Raw genomic sequence first — 16,365 nt, 5'->3', positions numbered from 1 at the left:
CAGACGTCAACTACAAAGCTCAGTGAAAATTTCAGTGGTAACACACTGGACTCCACAATAGAAGAATTTGATAATCCAGCAACCCTAATCGTTCGAAAGAAGAGAAAGGACTATACAAAAAGGGAATTGAAGACAAGACTAGAAGGATGGCAACAACATAAGAGAGCAGGCAGGTTCATGGAAGAACTGAACCAAAACTACATTGACAAGAAAGCTTCACTGCAATGGCTTAAAAGTGACAAGTTGCCATTTGATGATGAACGATTAATTATAGATGCACAAGACGAAGGCTTACTCACAAATGGATTTAAGAAAATGGTTGGTCTACAAAAACAGACCAATGCAGATTCTGTCACTCTGCTGTTGAAAGCCCAAGCCACCTAATGTCTGGATGCGAGGTCCTTCTAGCCGATGGTCATTACACTGCTCGCCACGACAAAGTTTGTAGATACTTACATTGGAAAATCTGTGGAGAGATGCAACTAGATAGGTCGTTGAACATCGGGGAACATGAATCACCACCGATAACATCAAATGGAAAAGTGACAATGTTCTATGACAAAGACTTACAGGCGGGCAGATACATAAAAGACAAAGTCATCAAGCCAAATATAGTAATATGAAACAAGCCCGAAAGGGCTGCACTCATTATCGACGTCACAGTTCCAAACAACTTTTGCTATAATAGAGTAGAACGGGAAAAGATAACAAAATATCAGGACCTAAAAATGATCTAAAAACAACATGGTTTCTGAAAGAAATAAACATCATATCATTTATGACAGGAGCGACTGGCCTAATAAAAAAGAACCTTCATAAATACATAGACGAAATCCCTTGAAAAGCAAGCTATAAGATAGAAGCCATAAAGAGCTGTCGGATATAAATTAAAACTATAACAGAATCAAGTGTTATCCACAGAAAGGAGCCCCTTTATCTCTTCAAACTAACAAACGTAAAATAAAAAAAGAGAAAAGCCACATTCTTGTGATGTATGTGGATATTCTTGTTCTAATAAATCAAATTTCGTGAGACATGAGAACTCACACTGGGAAAAAACTGGGAGAGAACTTGAATGTCTACTAGACACTGTCACCGAGTGTCTAAGATCTCTCTGTACAGGGTTTTTCAGAACAACCTGACATGAGGATACTTTTTCCATAGACGTAAACCTGACCACATATTCAAAATCACACAATATTCGCTGCCCAAATAAGATCTCACTATGGCTAACCCACATTAGCTTTTACGAGGAACAGCAATAGCACGAAGCTTGATACTCTACGAGATTTGTACTGGAATCCAGTAATACCAAAAGACTAAAATAAAATATATACTACAACGTATGAAATAGGTTAATGTGGAGAGAAAAAAATTATGTTCTCAATTTCGTTACTAACTCAGTGTTTGAGAGATAAAGAACTTAAATTGAACATTCGAATATCTATGTATCTCATATAGACTTCAAGTGTTAGCCCCAGGTTGTGGGCCCCTTGACTTCTGAGAACTTCGACTGAAGTAAAATAAAACACAAAAATGAGAAAAAGACACATTCTTATAAAGTGTGTGGATATTCTTTTTCTACAAAAAAGAAAAGTTAGTGATACATATGAAAACTCACACTGGGGAAACGCCACATTCTTGTAAAGTGCGTAGATACTCATGTTTCAAAAATCAGACTTTGTGATACAGAAAAGATCTCACACTGGAGAAAAGCCGCATTCTTGTAAAGTGTCGATATTCATGCATAACAATCAGCATTAGTTACACATGAGTGTAACCGTAATGAATTATTATTTATTACTAACCAAAACGTTTATTACTAATCGTTTACTCTAATTACATTTATGTTTCTGTTACGTTTATTATCAACATTCTTACGTATCTTATGTGCAGTTCACTGTTATATGTGTGGGTGTTCTTACGTAGTTTACTTTCATAACGAGCATTATCTTTCAATAGAACGTACCTCCTCCCAACGGGAGCATGCAGCAAAGTACACTAAAGTAAAATTTAAAAAAAAAAACAGAAAAACACCACCCGATAAAAGGAAAAGTGGACCGCGACAATTCTCCCAATCTTTCTCTCTTTTAAAAATCCATGAAATGCATAACTACGAATAATCTCTTAAAAAAACAATAATTACTTTCAAAACAAAGAAAAAAATGTCAGTGCCATGCGTTACCGCCTTCGAGTGGTCAACAAAAGTCATCAGTTCGGCTACAAAAATCAATATTTTCCGCCAACAGTCACTTAATAACCATTTAAAGTCAATGTGAAATCAATAACAATAACACAAAAAAACAAAAGAAAACACATTCGTTTTTCCGCTTTTCTCCCGATGTAAGCATGTGGATTTTTTCTTTCTTACTTTCTCTTCTTTTTTTTTCATCTCCCACAAAAAACAAACACACGATTTGTATTTTTTTGTCTTATCAATTACGTTGTGTAGCTTTTTCTTTTCTTTAAAGACCCATTGATTTTTTTGTCTTATCAATTACGACGTCTAGCTTTTTTCTTTTCTTTAAAGACACATTTACGTCGTGATTGTATTTTTGTCTTATCAATTACGTTGTCTATCTTTTTCTTTTCTTTAAAGACCCATTGATTTTTTTTGTCTTATCAATTACGTTGTCTATCTTTTTCTTTTCTTTAAAGACACATTAATTTTTTGTCTTATCAATTACGACGTCTAGCTTTTTTCTTTTCTTTAAAGACACATTTACGTCGTGATTGTATTTTTGTCTTATCAATTACGTTGTCTATCTTTTTCTTTTCTTTAAAGACCCATTGATTTTTTTGTCTTATCAATTACGACGTCTAGCTTTTTTCTTTTCTTTAAAGACACATTTACGTCGTGATTTTTTTGTCTTATCAATTACGTTGTCTATCTTTTTCTTTTCTTTAAAGACCCATTGATTTTTTTTGTCTTATCAATTACGACGTCTAGCTTTTTTCTTTTCTTTAAAGACACATTTACGTCGTGATTTTTTTTGTCTTATCAATTACGTTGTCTAGCTTTTTCTTTTCTTCCAAGACCCATTGATTTTTTTTTGTCTTATCAATTACGACGTCTAGCTTTTTTCTTTTCTTTAAAGACACATTTACGTCTTGATTTTTTTGTCTTATCAATTACGTTGTCTAGCTTTTTCTTTTTTTTTTAAAGACACATTGATTTTTTTGTCTTATCAATTACGACGTCTAGCTTTTTTCTTTTCTTTAAAGACACATTTACGTCGTGATTTTTTTGTCTTATCAATTACGTTGTCTAGCTTTTTCTTTTCTTTAAAGACACATTGATTTTTTTGTCTTATCAATTACGACGTCTAGCTTTTTTCTTTTCTTTAAAGAAACATTTACGTCGTGATTGTTTTTTGTCTTATCAATTACGTTGTCTATCTTTTTCTTTTCTTTAAAGACCCATTGATTGTTTTTTGTCTTATCAATTACGTTGTCTAGCTTTTTCTTTTCTTTAAAGACACATTGATTTTTTTGTCTTATCAATTACGACGTCTAGCTTTTTTCTTTACTTTAAAGACACATTTACGTCGTGATTGTATTTTTGTCTTATCAATTACGTTGTCTAGCTTTTTCTTTTCTTTAAAGACCCATTGATTTTTTGTCTTATCAATTACGACGTCTAGCATTTTTCTTTTCTTTAAAGACACATTTACGTCGTGATTTTTTTGTCTTATAAATTACGTTGTCTAGCTTTTTCTTTTCTTTAAAGACACATTGATTTTTTTGTCTTATCAATTACGACGTCTAGCTTTTTTCTTTTCTTTAAAGACACATTTACGTCGTGATTTTTTTGTCTTATCAATTACGTTGTGTAGCTTTTTCTTTTCTTTAAAGACCCATTGATTTTTTGTCTTATCAATTACGACGTCGCGCTTTTCTTTTCTTTAAATACACATTTACGTCGTGATTTTTTTGTCTTATCAATTACGTTGTCTAGCTTTTTCTTTTCTTTAAAGACACATTGATTTTTTTGTCTTATCAATTACGACGTCTAGCTTTTTTCTTTTCTTTAAAGACACATTTACGTCGTGATTGTATTTTTGTCTTATCAATTACGTTGCCTAGCTTTTTCTTTTCTTTAAAGACCCATTGATTTTTTTGTCTTATCAATTACGTTGTCTAGCTTTTTCTTTTCTTTAAAGACCCATTGATTTTTTTGTCTTATCAATTACGACGTCTAGCTTTTTTCTTTTCTTTAAAGACACATTTACGTCGTGATTTTTTTTGTCTTATCAATTACGTTGTCTATCTTTTTCTTTTCTTTAAAGACCCATTGATTTTTTTTGTCTTATCAATTACGTTGTCTATCTTTTTCTTTTCTTTAAAGACACATTGATTTTTTGTCTTATCAATTACGTTGTCTATCTTTTTCTTTTCTTTAAAGACACATTGATTTTTTTGTCTTATCAATTACGACGTCTAGCTTTTTTCTTTTCTTTAAAGACACATTTACGTCGTGATTTTTTTGTCTTATCAATTACGTTGTCTAGCTTTTGCTTTTCTTTAAAGACACATTGATTTTTTTGTCTTATCAATTACGACGTCTAGCTTTTTTTCTTTTCTTTAAAGACACATTTCCGTCGTGATTGTTTTTTGTCTTATCAATTACGTTGTCTATCTTTTTCTTTTCTTTAAAGACCCATTGATTTTTTTTGTCTTATCAATTACGTTGTCTATCTTTTTCTTTTCTTTAAAGACACATTGATTTTTTTGTCTTATCAATTACGACGTCTAGCTTTTTTCTTTTCTTTAAAGACACATTTACGTCGTGATTTTTTTGTCTTATCAATTACGTTGTCTAGCTTTTTCTTTTCTTTAAAGACACATTGATTTTTTGTCTTATCAATTACGACGTCTAGCTTTTTTCTTTTCTTTAAAGACACATTTACGTCCTGATTGTATTTTTGTCTTATCAATTACGTTGTCTAGCTTTTTCTTTTCTTTAAAGACCCATTTATTTTTTGTCTTATCAATTACGACGTCTAGCTTTTTTCTTTTCTTTAAAGACACATTTACGTCGTGATTTTTTTGTCTTATCAATTACGTTGTCTAGCTTTTTCTTTTCTTTAAAGACCCATTGATTTTTTTGTCTTATCAATTACGACGTCTAGCTTTTTTCTTTTCTTTAAAGACACATTTACGTCGTGATTTTTTTGTCTTATCAATTACGTTGTCTAGCTTTTTCTTTTCTTTAAAGACCCATTGATTTTTTTGTCTTATCAATTACGACGTCTAGCTTTTTTCTTTTCTTTAAAGACACATTTACGTCGTGATTTTTTTGTCTTATCAATTACGTTGTCTAGCTTTTTCTTTTCTTTAAAGATTCATTGATTTTTTTGTCTTATCAATTACGACGTCTAGCTTTTTTCTTTTCTTTAAAGACACATTTACGTCGTGATTGTTTTTTGTCTTATCAATTACGTTGTCTATCTTTTTCTTTTCTTTAAAGACACATTGATTTTTTTGTCTTATCAATTACGTTGTCTATTTTTTCTTTTCTTTAAAGACACATTGATTTTTTTGTCTTATCAATTACGACGTCTAGCTTTTTTCTTTTCTTTAAAGACACATTTACGTCGTGATTTTTTTGTCTTATCAATTACGTTGTCTAGCTTTTTCTTTTCTTTAAAGACACATTGATTTTTTTGTCTTATCAATTACGACGTCTAGCTTTTTTCTTTTCTTTAAAGACACATTTACGTCGTGATTTTTTGTCTCATAAATTACGTTGTCTAGCTTTTTCTTTTCTTTAAAGACACATTGATTTTTTTGTCTTATCAATTACGACGTCTAGCTTTTTTCTTTTCTTTAAAGACACATTTACGTCGTGATTTTTTTTGTCTTATCAATTACGTTGTCCAGCTTTTTCTTTTCTTTAAAGACCCATTGATTTTTTTTGTCTTATCAATTACGACGTCTAGCTTTTTTCTTTTCTTTAAAGACACATTTACGTCGTGATTTTTTTGTCTTATCAATTACGTTGTCTAGCTTTTTCTTTTCTTTAAAGACACATTGATTTTTTTGTCTTATCAATTACGACGTCTAGCTTTTTTCTTTTCTTTAAAGACACATTTACGTCGTGATTGTTTTTTGTCTTATCAATGACGTTGTCTATCTTTTTCTTTTCTTTAAAGACCCATTGATTTTTTTTGTCTTATCAATTACGTTGTCTATCTTTTTCTTTTCTTTAAAGACACATTGATTTTTTGTCTTATCAATTACGTTGTCTATCTTTTTCTTTTCTTTAAAGACACATTGATTTTTTTGTCTTATCAATTACGACGTCTAGCTTTTTTCTTTTCTTTAAAGACACATTTACGTCGTGATTTTTTTGTCTTATCAATTACGTTGTCTAGCTTTTTCTTTTCTTTAAAGACCCATTGATTTTTTTGTCTTATCAATTACGACGTCTAGCTTTTTTCTTTTCTTTAAAGACACATTTACGTCGTGATTTTTTTGTCTTATCAATTACGTTGTGTAGCTTTTTCTTTTCTTTAAAGACCCATTGATTTTTTTTGTCTTATCAATTACGACGTCTACCTTTTTTCTTTTCTTTAAAGACACATTTACGTCGTGATTTTTTTGTCTTATCAATTACGTTGTGTAGCTTTTTCTTTTCTTTAAAGACCCATTGATTTTTTTGTCTTATCAATTACGACGTCTAGCTTTTTTCTTTTCTTTAAAGAAACATTTACGTCGTGATTGTATTTTTGTCTTATCAATTACGTTGTCTATCTTTTTCTTTTCTTTAAAGACCCATTGATTTTTTTGTCTTATCAATTACGTTGTCTATCTTTTTCTTTTCTTTAAAGACACATTGATTTTTTGTCTTATCAATTACGACGTCTAGCTTTTTTCTTTTCTTTAAAGACACATTTACGTCGTGATTGTATTTTTGTCTTATCAATTACGTTGTCTATCTTTTTCTTTTCTTTAAAGACCCATTGATTTTTTTTGTCTTATCAATTACGACGTCTAGCTTTTTTCTTTTCTTTAAAGACACATTTACGTCGTGATTTTTTTTGTCTTATCAATTACGTTGTCTAGCTTTTTCTTTTCTTTAAAGACCCATTGATTTTTTTTTGTCTTATCAATTACGACGTCTAGCTTCTTTCTTTTCTTTAAAGACACATTTACGTCGTGATTTTTTTGTCTTATCAATTACGTTGTCTAGCTTTTTCTTTTTTTTTAAAGACACATTGATTTTTTTGTCTTATCAATTACGACGTCTAGCTTTTTTCTTTTCTTTAAAGACACATTTACGTCGTGATTTTTTTGTCTTATCAATTACGTTGTCTACATTTTTCTTTTCTTTAAAGACACATTGATTTTTTTGTCTTATCAATTACGACGTCTAGCTTTTTTCTTTTCTTTAAAGACACATTTACGTCGTGATTGTTTTTTGTCTTATCAATTACGTTGTCTATCTTTTTCTTTTCTTTAAAGACCCATTGATTTTTTTTGTCTCATCAATTACGTTGTCTATCTTTTTCTTTTCTTTAAAAACACATTGATTTTTTTGTCTTATCAATTACGTTGTCTAGCTTTTTCTTTTCTTTAAAGACCCATTGATTTTTTGTCTTATCAATTACGACGTCTAGCTTTTTTCTTTTCTTTAAAGACACATTTACGTCGTGATTTTTTTGTCTTATCAATTACGTTGTCTACATTTTTCTTTTCTTTAAAGACACATTGATTTTTTTGTCTTATCAATTACGACGTCTAGCTTTTTTCTTTTCTTTAAAGACACATTTACGTCGTGATTGTTTTTTGTCTTATCAATTACGTTGTCTATCTTTTTCTTTTCTTTAAAGACCCATTGATTTTTTTTGTCTTATCAATTACGTTGTCTATCTTTTTCTTTTCTTTAAAGACACATTGATTTTTTGTCTTATCAATTACGTTGTCTAGCTTTTTCTTTTCTTTAAAGACACATTGATTTTTTTGTCTTATCAATTACGACGTCTAGCTTTTTTCTTTTCTTTAAAGACACATTTACGTCGTGATTTTTTTGTCTTATCAATTACGTTGTCTAGCTTTTTCTTTTCTTTAAAGACACATTGATTTTTTTGTCTTATCAATTACGACGTCTAGCTTTTTTCTTTACTTTAAAGACACATTTACGTCGTGATTGTATTTTTGTCTTATCAATTACGTTGTCTATCTTTTTCTTTTCTTTAAAGACACATTGATTTTTTTGTCTTATCAATTACGACGTCTAGCTTTTTTCTTTTCTTTAAAGACACATTTACGTCCTGATTTTTTTGTCTTATCAATTACGTTGTCTATCTTTTTCTTTTCTTTAAAGACACATTGATTTTTTTGTCTTATCAATTACGACGTCTAGCTTTTTTCTTTTCTTTAAAGACACATTTACGTCGTGATTTTTTTGTCTTATCAATTACGTTGTCTAGCTTTTTCTTTTCTTTAAAGACACATTGATTTTTTTGTCTTATCAATTACGACGTCTAGCTTTTTTCTTTTCTTTAAAGACACATTTACGTCGTGATTGTATTTTTGTCTTATCAAGTACGTTGTCTAGCTTTTTCTTTTCTTTAAAGACCCATTGATTTTTTTGTCTTATCAATTACGTTGTCTAGCTTTTTCTTTTCTTTAAAGACCCATTGATTTTTTTGTCTTATCAATTACGACGTCTAGCTTTTTTCTTTTCTTTAAAGACACATTTACGTCGTGATTGTTTTTTGTCTTATCAATTACGTTGTCTATCTTTTTCTTTTCTTTAAAGACCCATTGATTTTTTTTGTCTTATCAATTACGTTGTCTATCTTTTTCTTTTCTTTAAAGACACATTGATTTTTTGTCTTATCAATTACGTTGTCTATCTTTTTCTTTTCTTTAAAGACACATTGATTTTTTTGTCTTATCAATTACGACGTCTAGCTTTTTTCTTTTCTTTAAAGACACATTTACGTCGTGATTTTTTTGTCTTATAAATTACGTTGTCTAGCTTTTTCTTTTCTTTAAAGACCCATTGATTTTTTTGTCTTATCAATTACGACGTCTAGCTTTTTTCTTTTCTTTAAAGACACATTTACGTCGTGATTTTTTTGTCTTATCAATTACGTTGTCTAGCTTTTTCTTTTCTTTAAAGACCCATTGATTTTTTTTGTCTTATCAATTACGACGTCTAGCTTTTTTCTTTTCTTTAAAGACACATTTACGTCGTGATTTTTTTGTCTTATCAATTACGTTGTGTAGCTTTTTCTTTTCTTTAAAGACCCATTGATTTTTTGTCTTATCAATTACGACGTCTAGCTTTTTTCTTTTCTTTAAAGACACATTTACGTCGTGATTGTATTTTTGTCTCATCAATTACGTTGTCTATCTTTTTCTTTTCTTTAAAGACCCATTGATTTTTTTGTCTTATCAATTACGTTGTCTATCTTTTTCTTTTCTTTAAAGACACATTGATTTTTTGTCTTATCAATTACGACGTCTAGCTTTTTTCTTTTCTTTAAAGACACATTTACGTCGTGATTGTATTTTTGTCTTATCAATTACGTTGTCTAGCTTTTTCTTTTCTTTAAAGACCCATTGATTTTTTTGTCTTATCAATTACGACGTCTAGCTTTTTTCTTTTCTTTAAAGACACATTTACGTCGTGATTGTATTTTTGTCTTATCAATTACGTTGTCTATCTTTTTCTTTTCTTTAAAGACCCATTGATTTTTTTTGTCTTATCAATTACGACGTCTAGCTTTTTTCTTTTCTTTAAAGACACATTTACGTCGTGATTTTTTTTTGTCTTATCAATTACGTTGTCTAGCTTTTTCTTTTCTTCCAAGACCCATTGATTTTTTTTTTGTCTTATCAATTACGACGTCTAGCTTTTTTCTTTTCTTTAAAGACACATTTACGTCTTGATTTTTTTGTCTTATCAATTACGTTGTCTAGCTTTTTCTTTTTTTTTTAAAGACACATTGATTTTTTTGTCTTATCAATTACGACGTCTAGCTTTTTTCTTTTCTTTAAAGACACATTTACGTCGTGATTTTTTTGTCTTATCAATTACGTTGTCTAGCTTTTTCTTTTCTTTAAAGACACATTGATTTTTTTGTCTTATCAATTACGACGTCTAGCTTTTTTCTTTTCTTTAAAGAAACATTTACGTCGTGATTGTTTTTTGTCTTAACAATTACGTTGTCTATCTTTTTCTTTTCTTTAAAGACCCATTGATTGTTTTTTGTCTTATCAATTACGTTGTCTAGCTTTTTCTTTTCTTTAAAGACACATTGATTTTTTTGTCTTATCAATTACGACGTCTAGCTTTTTTCTTTACTTTAAAGACACATTTACGTCGTGATTGTATTTTTGTCTTATCAATTACGTTGTCTAGCTTTTTCTTTTCTTTAAAGACCCATTGATTTTTTGTCTTATCAATTACGACGTCTAGCATTTTTCTTTTCTTTAAAGACACATTTACGTAATGATTTTTTTGTCTTATAAATTACGTTGTCTAGCTTTTTCTTTTCTTTAAAGACACATTGATTTTTTTGTCTTATCAATTACGACGTCTAGCTTTTTTCTTTTCTTTAAAGACACATTTAAGTCGTGATTTTTTTGTCTTATCAATTACGTTGTGTAGCTTTTTCTTTTCTTTAAAGACCCATTGATTTTTTGTCTTATCAATTACGACGTCGCGCTTTTCTTTTCTTTAAAGACACATTTACGTCGTGATTTTTTTGTCTTATCAATTACGTTGTCTAGCTTTTTCTTTTCTTTAAAGACACATTGATTTTTTTGTCTTATCAATTACGACGTCTAGCTTTTTTCTTTTCTTTAAAGACACATTTACGTCGTGATTTTTTTTGTCTTATCAATTACGTTGTCTAGCTTTTTCTTTTCTTTAAAGACCCATTGATTTTTTTGTCTTATCAATTACGTTGTCTAGCTTTTTCTTTTCTTTAAAGACCCATTGATTTTTTTGTCTTATCAATTACGACGTCTAGCTTTTTTCTTTTCTTTAAAGACACATTTACGTCGTGATTGTATTTTTGTCTTATCAATTACGTTGTCTATCTTTTTCTTTTCTTTAAAGACCCATTGATTTTTTTTGTCTTATCAATTACGTTGTCTATCTTTTTCTTTTCTTTAAAGACACATTGATTTTTTGTCTTATCAATTACGTTGTCTATCTTTTTCTTTTCTTTAAAGACACATTGATTTTTTTGTCTTATCAATTACGACGTCTAGCTTTTTTCTTTTCTTTAAAGACACATTTACGTCGTGATTTTTTTGTCTTATCTATTACGTTGTCTCGCTTTTTCTTTTCTTTAAAGACACATTGATTTTTTTGTCTTATCAATTACGACGTCTAGCTTTTTTCTTTTCTTTAAAGACACATTTCCGTCGTGATTGTTTTTTGTCTTATCAATTACGTTGTCTATCTTTTTCTTTTCTTTAAAGACCCATTGATTTTTTTTGTCTTATCAATTACGTTGTCTATCTTTTTCTTTTCTTTAAAGACACATTGATTTTTTTGTCTTATCAATTACGACGTCTAGCTTTTTTCTTTTCTTTAAAGACACATTTACGTCGTGATTTTTTTGTCTTATCAATTACGTTGTCTAGCTTTTTCTTTTCTTTAAAGACACATTGATTTTTTTGTCTTATCAATTACGACGTCTAGCTTTTTTCTTTTCTTTAAAGACACATTTACGTCGTGATTGTATTTTTGTCTTATCAATTACGTTGTCTAGCTTTTTCTTTTCTTTAAAGACCCATTTATTTTTTGTCTTATCAATTACGACGTCTAGCTTTTTTCTTTTCTTTAAAGACACATTTACGTCGTGATTTTTTTGTCTTATCAATTACGTTGTCTAGCTTTTTCTTTTCTTTAAAGACCCATTGATTTTTTTTGTCTTATCAATTACGACGTCTAGCTTTTTTCTTTTCTTTAAAGACACATTTACGTCGTGATTTTTTTGTCTTATCAATTACGTTGTCTAGCTTTTTCTTTTCTTTAAAGACCCATTGATTTTTTTGTCTTATCAATTACGACGTCTAGCTTTTTTCTTTTCTTTAAAGAAACATTTACGTCGTGATTGTATTTTTGTCTTATCAATTACGTTGTCTATCTTTTTCTTTTCTTTAAAGACCCATTGATTTTTTTGTCTTATCAATTACGTTGTCTATCTTTTTCTTTTCTTTAAAGACACATTGATTTTTTGTCTTATCAATTACGACGTCTTGCTTTTTTCTTTTCTTTAAAGACACATTTACGTCGTTATTGTATTTTTGTCTTATCAATTACGTTGTCTATCTTTTTCTTTTCTTTAAAGACCCATTGATTTTTTTGTCTTATCAATTACGACGTCTAGCTTTTTTCTTTTCTTTAAAGACACATTTACGTCGTGATTGTATTTTTGTCTTATCAATTACGTTGTCTATCTTTTTCTTTTCTTTAAAGACCCATTGATTTTTTTTGTCTTATCAATTACGACGTCTAGCTTTTTTCTTTTCTTTAAAGACACATTTACGTCGTGATTTTTTTTGTCTTATCAATTACGTTGTCTAGCTTTTTCTTTTCTTTAAAGACCCATTGATTTTTTTTGTCTTATCAATTACGACGTCTAGCTTTTTTCTTTTCTTTAAAGACACATTTACGTCGTGATTTTTTTGTCTTATCAATTACGTTGTCTAGCTTTTTCTTTTTTTTTAAAGACACATTGATTTTTTTGTCTTATCAATTACGACGTCTCGCGTTTTTCTTTTCTTTAAAGACACATTTACGTCGTGATTTTTTTGTCTTATCAATTACGTTGTCTACATTTTTCTTTTCTTTAAAGACACATTGATTTTTTTGTCTTATCAATTACGACGTCTAGCTTTTTTCTTTTCTTTAAAGACACATTTACGTCGTGATTGTTTTTTGTCTTATCAATTACGTTGTCTATCTTTTTCTTTTCTTTAAAGACCCATTGATTTTTTTTGTCTTATCAATTACGTTGTCTATCTTTTTCTTTTCTTTAAAGACACATTGATTTTTTGTCTTATCAATTACGTTGTCTTGCTTTTTCTTTTCTTTAAAGACCCATTGATTTTTTGTCTCATCAATTACGACGTCTAGCTTTTTTCTTTTCTTTAAAGACACATTTACGTCGTGATTTTTTTGTCTTATCAATTACGTTGTCTACATTTTTCTTTTCTTTAAAGACACATTGATTTTTTTGTCTTATCAATTACGACGTCTAGCTTTTTTCTTTTCTTTAAAGACACATTTACGTCGTGATTGTTTTTTGTCTTATCCATTACGTTGTCTATCTTTTTCTTTTCTTTAAAGACCCATTGATTTTTTTTGTCTTATCAATTACGTTGTCTATCTTTTTCTTTTCTTTAAAGACACATTGATTTTTTGTCTTATCAATTACGTTGTCTAGCTTTTTCTTTTCTTTAAAGACCCATTGATTTTTTTTCTTATCAATTACGACGTCTAGCTTTTTTCTTTTCTTTAAAGACACATTTACGTCCTGATTTTTTTGTCTTATCAATTACGTTGTCTATCTTTTTCTTTTCTTTAAAGACACATTGATTTTTTTGTCTTATCAATTACGACGTCTAGCTTTTTTCTTTTCTTTAAAGACACATTTACGTCGTGATTTTTTTGTCTTATCAATTACGTTGTCTAGCTTTTTCTTTTCTTTAAAGACACATTGATTTTTTTGTCTTATCAATTACGACGTCTAGCTTTTTTCTTTACTTTAAAGACACATTTACGTCGTGATTGTATTTTTGTCTTATCAATTACGTTGTCTATCTTTTTCTTTTCTTTAAAGACCCATTGATTTTTTGTCTTATCAATTACGACGTCTAGCTTTTTTCTTTTCTTTAAAGACACATTTACGTCCTGATTTTTTTGTCTTATCAATTACGTCGTCTAGCTTTTTCTTTTCTTTAAAGACCCATTGATTTTTTGTCTTATCAATTACGACGTCTAGCTTTTTTCTTTTCTTTAAAGACACATTTACGTCGTGATTTTTTTGTCTTATCAATTACGTTGTCTAGCTTTTTCTTTTCTTTAAAGACACATTTACGTCCTGATTTTTTTGTCTTATCAATTACGTTGTCTATCTTTTTCTTTTCTTTAAAGACACATTGATTTTTTTGTCTTATCAATTACGACGTCTAGCTTTTTTCTTTTCTTTAAAGACACATTTACGTCCTGATTTTTTTGTCTTATCAATTACGTTGTCTAGCTTTTTCTTTTCTTTAAAGACACATTGATTTTTTTGTCTTATCAATTACGACGTCTAGCTTTTTTCTTTTCTTTAAAGACACATTTACGTCGTGATTTTTTTGTCTTATCAATTACGTTGTCTAGCTTTTTCTTTTCTTTAAAGACACATTGATTTTTTTGTCTTATCAATTACGACGTGTAGCTTTTTTCTTTTCTTTAAAGACACATTTACGTCGTCATTGTATTTTTGTCTTATCAATTACGTTGTCTAGCTTTTTCTTTTCTTTAAAGACCCATTGATTTTTTTGTCTTATCAATTACTTTGTCTAGCTTTTTCTTTTCTTTAAAGACCCATTGATTTTTTTGTCTTATATATTACGACGTCTAGCTTTTTTCTTTTCTTTAAAGACACATTTACGTCGTGATTGTTTTTTGTCTTATCAATTACGTTGTCTATCTTTTTCTTTTCTTTAAAGACCCATTGATTTTTTTTGTCTTATCAATTACGTTGTCTATCTTTTTCTTTTCTTTAAAGACACATTGATTTTTTGTCTTATCAATTACGTTGTCTATCTTTTTCTTTTCTTTAAAGACACATTGATTTTTTTGTCTTATCAATTACGACGTCTAGCTTTTTTCTTTTCTTTAAAGACACATTTACGTCGTGATTTTTTTGTCTTATCAATTACGTTGTCTAGCTTTTTCTTTTCTTTAAAGACCCATTGATTTTTTTGTCTTATCAATTACGACGTCTAGCTTTTTTCTTTTCTTTAAAGACACATTTACGTCGTGATTTTTTTGTCTTATGAATTACGTTGTCTAGCTTTTTCTTTTCTTTAAAGACCCATTGATTTTTTTTGTCTTATCAATTACGACGTCTAGCTTTTTTCTTTTCTTTAAAGACACATTTACGTCGTGATTTTTTTGTCTTATCAATTACGTTGTGTAGCTTTTTCTTTTCTTTAAAGACCCATTGATTTTTTTGTCTTATCAATTACGACGTCTAGCTTTTTTCTTTTCTTTAAAGACACATTTACGTCGTGATTGTATTTTTGTCTCATCAATTACGTTGTCTATCTTTTACTTTTCTTTAAAGACCCATTGATTTTTTTGTCTTATCAATTACGTTGTCTATCTTTTTCTTTTCTTTAAAGACACATTGATTTTTTTTGTCTTATCAATTACGACGTCTAGCTTTTTTCTTTTCTTTAAAGACACATTTACGTCGTGATTTTTTTGTCTTATCAATTACGTTGTCTATCTTTTTCTTTTCTTTAAAGACCCATTGATTTTTTTGTCTTATCAATTACGACGTCTAGCTTTTTTCTTTTCTTTAAAGAAACATTTACGTCGTGATTGTATTTTTGTCTTATCAATTACGTTGTCTATCTTTTTCTTTTCTTTAAAGACCCATTGATTTTTTTGTCTTATCAATTACGTTGTCTATCTTTTTCTTTTCTTTAAAGACACATTGATTTTTTGTCTTATCAATTACGACGTCTTGCTTTTTTCTTTTCTTTAAAGACACATTTACGTCGTTATTGTATTTTTGTCTTATCAATTACGTTGTCTATCTTTTTCTTTTCTTTAAAGACCCATTGATTTTTTTGTCTTATCAATTACGACGTCTAGCTTTTTTCTTTTCTTTAAAGACACATTTACGTCGTGATTGTATTTTTGTCTTATCAATTACGTTGTCTATCTTTTTCTTTTCTTTAAAGATTCATTGATTTTTTTTGTCTTATCAATTACGACGTCTAGCTTTTTTCTTTTCTTTAAAGACACATTTACGTCGTGATTTTTTTTGTCTTATCAATTACGTTGTCTAGCTTTTTCTTTTCTTTAAAGACCCATTGATTTTTTTTGTCTTATCAATTACGACGTCTAGCTTTTTTCTTTTCTTTAAAGACACATTTACGTCGTGATTTTTTTGTCTTATCAATTACGTTGTCTAGCTTTTTCTTTTTTTTTAAAGACACATTGATTTTTTTGTCTTATCAATTACGACGTCTAGCGTTTTTCTTTTCTTTAAAGACACATTTACGTCGTGATTTTTTTGTCTTATCAATTACGTTGTCTACATTTTTCTTTTCTTTAAAGACACATTGATTTTTTTGTCTTATCAATTACGACGTCTAGCTTTTTTC

The sequence above is a fragment of the Euprymna scolopes genome, chromosome 46 (genome assembly GCF_053919585.1).
Source record: "Euprymna scolopes isolate OS-2025 chromosome 46, ASM5391958v1, whole genome shotgun sequence".
NCBI classification, from domain to species: Eukaryota; Metazoa; Mollusca; class Cephalopoda; order Sepiida; family Sepiolidae; genus Euprymna; species Euprymna scolopes.
Note: the sequence above shows the minus strand (reverse complement) of the source record.